A 6,000-nucleotide genomic window follows, 5' to 3' on the forward strand; every position below is an offset into this window, starting at 1 on the left:
GAATCCTAATGGGCCTTTACGTGGTCAAGGCCCATTAGTGGAGACTATATATATGCATGAGAGGGCACGGCTACGGTAGACCTAACTGGTTGCGTGAGAGCCATCGCAGAAACAGTTTTTGCAAAACCCCAGTTGTGCCCTAGTCCAATCTCTCAAGATCTGCCGCCAAGTTCGTGGTGCTAGTACGCCAGAACTCAGCGTCGCCTTCCCGTACGTGTTGATACCGTAGAGGCGTTGCTACGACTGCTACGCTGATCAACCGACTGGTTTCGAAGGATGCTGAATGGTTCTTGATCGAGGTCGACTGGGCACCTCGGGATCGGCTCTTCTCCGCACATCGACTCGGCGCGCTTGACTCGGCACCCGACTTCCTTGACTCGGCACTCGGCTGCACCGACTCATCTTCCGCTGCACTGCGCGTCTAGTGGTAACGACCTATGATCTCTTGCTTGTACGTGTTCCTGTGTCTTATGTGGTAGAGGAAAAATGTTTTCGTGCTATGGTAGGCTACCCCGTATCCCTACACAGATGATATTGCTAGCTCAGATGTCATGCACATTCGCCATACCAGCAGCTAGTACAGACGATAAATACACCGCACGACAGAAATTGAGTCATGAGAACTGAAGATTGGTGCAACTTAGGAACATGTGAGGTGCAAATGAGACCATAACAAATACTACTACATCAGAGGGGAAACTGAACCTAGCCATGTTCGCTGCTGTAGTCTGGAGAAGCATCGAGATGTGCAATGCAAGGATTGAGGACCTGGTTGTTGGAATTAATCTCGGTCATAACTTGCCTTGACTGAGAAAACATGGCCACGCCCTTGTTTCCATAGGTTTTTTCTGAGTCTTGGATTCTGGAGTGCTTTCATGGTTGATGCCGATCTGAAGGTTGAGCCCTCCGGTACTGCAATATCTCATCAAAGGTTGTAGCCCGGTGAGGTACGCTTCCACCGATTCGTCTATGTGAAGTTCTCCGCGAGGTTCCGGGTGTGCAGAATGGTGGTGATCTCTTTCCTAAGAGATGCTGTTCTGAATTCACTTGGATGGCGTGTATCTCCTCGGTGTTGGGCGAAAAGGACATCATCTAGAGACTCTGCTGCCTTACTCTAGTATGTGCAGGACTGCCTGTGTCTAGATGCAACTTCTGAGAACTCAGGAGGTACATCCAAACTCGTCCCTGCCCCGAGCTGCATCACCTTGTCGATTGTTGCTCGGGGGGAGGGCACCTTTTTTATCACTCTGAATTGTATCTTTGGGTTGCGAGCACCCTTCCTGTAACGTCAGATATGCTTGACAGAACTCTTCTTGTAATGTCAAATGAGTCTTCCTTGCAATAAAGCTTATCTTCTGTTTATGAAATGACTTTGATCTGAAGCCTCCCGAATCTGATTCAGCTTAGAGTTCACTAATTAGACTGATTATAAGATGCCGAATTCCCGAATTGAAATCACTTGTAAGAAACCCACTTAGAAAATGGAACCGAAACATGAATGAGAACAACTCCGAATCAAAAGAAATCATCATGAAAACTAAGGGGTCGAGGCACCCTTGAACCTGAATGAGACGGGCATGTCGCACCAGTCTTGAGTCGGCCGCGCGACTCAAGGTGATTGCCGCGCCAAAAGGAGGGGAATGAGGCACCCTCAGACTGAACGAGACGGGCATGTCGCACCAGTTTTTCGTCAGCTGTGCGACTCAAGCTGATTGCCGCGCCAAAGGGAGGGGAATGAGGCACCCTCAGACTGAACGAGATGGGCATGTCGCACCAGTCTTGAGTCGGCTGTGCGACTCAAGCTGATTGCCGTACCAAAGGGAGGTGAATGAGGCACCCTCAGGAAGCCCAGGAAGAATTTGAGTATTGACTTTGCACAGAAATCATGCCTTTTCTTTTATATTCATTGAGGACAACTGTTTTGAATACAGGACATCACAACGACTCACATGAAATCAAGCATAAAACTTTGAGATGTTCTACATTCCACGAATTGCCTACTTCTGTACCATCCATTCTAGTCAAACGATAAGACCCTGGACGAGTGACTTCAGCGACTATATACGGGCCCTCCCATGGAGGTGATAGCTTGTGCCTTCCGTCTTTCCTCATGATTCTGCAAAGGACTAAGTCCCCTACGTTGAATGCTCTGGGTCGAACATTGCGATCATGGTATCATCGTAAAGTCTGCTGATATCGAGCGTGCTGGATGGTCGCATTGAGTCGCTCCTCTTCAAGTACATCGACTTCGAGCAACCGAGTCTCTTCTGCTTCTGCAATATCTTTAAATGTCAGTCTGGGAGCACCGAATGTTAAGTCTGCTGGTAACACGGCCTCTGAGCTGTAAACCATGAAGAATGAAGTATTGCAATGAAGTGCTCTGCTCGGTTGTGTTCTGAGACTCCAGACGACGTACGACAATTCCCTGATCTACTTTCCTGTATTTTTCTCTATCTTGTCGAAGACTCTTTTCTTCAACGCATCCAGGATCATTCCGTTTGCCCGTTCCACTTGACCATTGGCTCTGGAGTGAGCCACAGAGACATATTTGATTTGGATATGTTGTTCATCACAAAAATCAAAGAACTCCGTCCTGGTGAAATTAGAGCCCAAATCCGTAATGATGCTGTTGGAAACCCCAAATCGAAACATAAAATCCTGAACAAATTCCACTGCCTTAGCAGCCGATAAAGTCGCGATTGGTTTGTACTCAATCCATTTGGTGAACTTGTCAATAGCTACTAATATGTGTGTATATCCTCCCTGCGCTTTTTTGAACGGCCCGATCATATCGAGTCCCCAACACGCGAATGGCCAGGAGACCGGAATGGTCATTAACTGATGTGCAGGTAAATGATGCTGCTTAGCCAAATACTGACAAGCTTCGCAGCACCTGACCAGGTCCATCGCATCGCTCTTGGCCGTTGGCCAATAGAAACCTGCTCTGAATGCTCTGCCGACTAATGTCCTTGCTGCTGCATGATTAGCGCACTGCCCCGAGTGAATCTCTACCAGCAAGCCCCTTCCCTGTGTTAGGCTAATGCATTTCAAGAGAACTCCAGATGCACCTCGCTTAAACAGTTCATCTCCAATGACTGAGTAATTCATGGACCGCCTTGCCAGACGTTCCGACTCTGCCTTGTCATCAGGCTCATACCCTTCTTTGATATATCTAATGATAGGAGTTCTCCAATCAGTTGGATCATCTTCTATCGCCAACACTCGTTGCTCTGATGATGACTCGATTTCTTCGATCTTAACTGACGGCTGCGATAGCTCTTGCACAAACACTCCTGCCGGTACCTGAGCTCGAGACGAACCCAACTTAGACAAAATATCAGCCGCCACATTACGATCTCTGTCAACATGATGAAATTCCAAGCCGTGAAACTTATCTTCCAGCTTGCGCACTTCTGCACAATAATTATTCATTGAGTCGGAGGAACAATTCCAATCTTTGTTGACCTAATTGATGGCTACCAGTGAGTCTCCATAAACCATCAGACGCTTAATCCCAAGAGAGATAGCAATGCGTAGTCCATGCAGCATAGCCTCATACTCTGCCACGTTGTTAGAAACCAGGAAGAGAATCTGGAGAACATACTTGAGCTGTTCACCCTTAGGAGAAATGAAAAGAACTCCCGCTCCAGCTCCTTCTAGCTTCAAGGATCCGTCAAAGTACATCTTTCAATGTTCGATAGGCTCGGGATTTTCTGGTATTTGATTCTCTGTCCACTCAGAAACGAAGTCCACCAGGGCTTGAGTTTTCATTGCTGTTTGCGGCCGGAATTCAATATCATGAGCCCCCAGCTCACATGCCCATTTAGCTATTCGGCCAGTTGCCTCTCTATTTCGAAGGATATCTCCAATCGGAAACTCGGTGACCACAATCACTCTGTGCTCCTCAAAATAATGATGCAGTTTGCGAGCGGTTATAAGAACTGCATATAGTAACTTCTGGACTTGAGGATACCTGATCTTAGATGGCCTGAGAACCTCGCTGATGAAATAAACCGGGTGTTGAACCTTCTGAGCATGTCCTTCTTCCGGCCTCTCGACAACGATGGCGGTGCTAGCAACATGAGTCGTAAAGGCAATATAGAGAAATAGATCTTCGGCTGGACGTTCAGCTGTGGCTCGGATTGGAGATTTCAGCACTGGTGGCGTCGTCAAGAATTTTTTAAGCGAATCGAGTGCCTCTTGAGCTTCAGGAGTCCACTGGAATCGATTCACCTTCTTCAATAGCTTATAAAATGGCACCCCCTTCTCCCCAAGCCTTGATATAAATCGACTGAGAGCTGCCATGCAACCAGTAAGTTTTTGTACCTTTTTCTGTGATCTTGGAGGCTCCATCCGAAGTATGGCGTCAATTTTTTCTGGATTGGCTTCAATTCCCCTGTTACTGACAATAAACCCGAGCAGCTTCCCGGCAGGTACCCCGAATACACACTTATCCGGGTTAAGCTTCCAACGGAATTCTCTGAGACTGTTGAAAACTTGCCGCAAGTCGTCAAAAAAATCCTCTGGATTTTTTGTTTTGATCACCACATCATCAACATATGCCTCCACGTACTTGCCCCAGTGTGGAGCCAAACACGTCTGTATGGCTCGCTGGTAAGTAGCTCCGGCATTCTTCAGGCCGAATGACATCGAAGTATAGCAATATGCTCTGAACGGCGTGATAAAGGCCGTCTTCTCCTGATCTTCCTTCATGAGACTAATCTGATGGTAGCCTGAGTAACAGTCGAGGAAGCAGAGCAGTGAACATCCTGCTGTTGAGTCTACAACCTGATCTATTCTAGGTAGCCCGAAGAGATCCTTTGGGCAGTGTTTGTTGATATCAGTGTAGTCAACACACATGCGCCAGTCTATCTTATTTTTCTTAAGTACAAGTACAGGATTCGCGAGCCATTCGGGATGTAAGACTTCCCTAATGAATCCAGCCGCCAGAAGTCGAGCGAGCTCAGCGCGAATTGCTTCTCTCTTGTCTGGAGTGAACTGTCGTAGCCTTTACTTGATGGGTTTGGCCCCCGGGAATGACGTTAAGTTTGTGCTCGGCCAATTCTCTTGGGACTCTCGGCATGTCAGAAGGCCTCCAGGCAAACATGTCCGAATTGTCCCTCAGGAACTGGACGAGTGCGCTTTCCTATGCAGGAGGGAATGTTGAACTGATGACAGCGGTCTTGGCTGGGTCAGGGAGACCCAGACCAATCTTCTTGGTGTCCTTAGTTGGCCGGATTGCTGAGGTTGAAGCTGACTCGGGAGTGGGTATCTGCAGACTTTCTTGCGGTAGGGAGGCGGCCGCAGCCAAGAGTTGACGCTGCCCGGAGATAGCAGCAGTCTTCTCGCTCGCATCGATGGCCATTTGGAGCGTTTCTCGATCGCACTCCGCCGTGATCTTGATGTCAGCTCGCACGGAAATGACATCGTGCAGGCCCGGCATCTTGAGCACCAAGTACGAGTAGTGGGGGATGGCCATGAACTTGGCCAGCCCTGGACGCCCGATGATGGCGTTGTAGGAGTAGTTGAAGTCGGGAACCTTGAAACGAAGTACCTCCGTGCGAAAGTTCTCCGGGCCACCATACATCACCGGTAGATGTATGTGGCCTAGAGGATCGGCTCCCATCCCTGGCATGATTCCGAAGAACGGAGTGTCTAACGGCTTTAGGTCGCTGGAGGGGGTCCCGAGTGCCCACAACGTCTCGGGGAAGATGACGTTGAGGCTGCTTCCTCCATCGATGAGCACCTTTTTGACTCGGCAATCATGAATTACCGGACTGGTGAGTAGAGGGTACTTGCCAGGGTGGTCGAAGTTCAGCCACTGATCTGCGTGACTGAAGGTAATCGGGACCTCCGACCATTTGTAAGGGATCGGGGGCTCCCGGGTCGCCACCAAGACTCGGCGATCCGTCAGCTTCTACTCCCGCTTGGTCTCGTGGGATCCATGGCCTCCGAAGATGACGTTGACTTCCCTGTTGACGTTAGGGAAGCCAGGGCCGT

Source organism: Panicum virgatum, chromosome 1K, assembly GCF_016808335.1.
Source record: "Panicum virgatum strain AP13 chromosome 1K, P.virgatum_v5, whole genome shotgun sequence".
NCBI classification, from domain to species: domain Eukaryota; kingdom Viridiplantae; phylum Streptophyta; class Magnoliopsida; order Poales; family Poaceae; genus Panicum; species Panicum virgatum.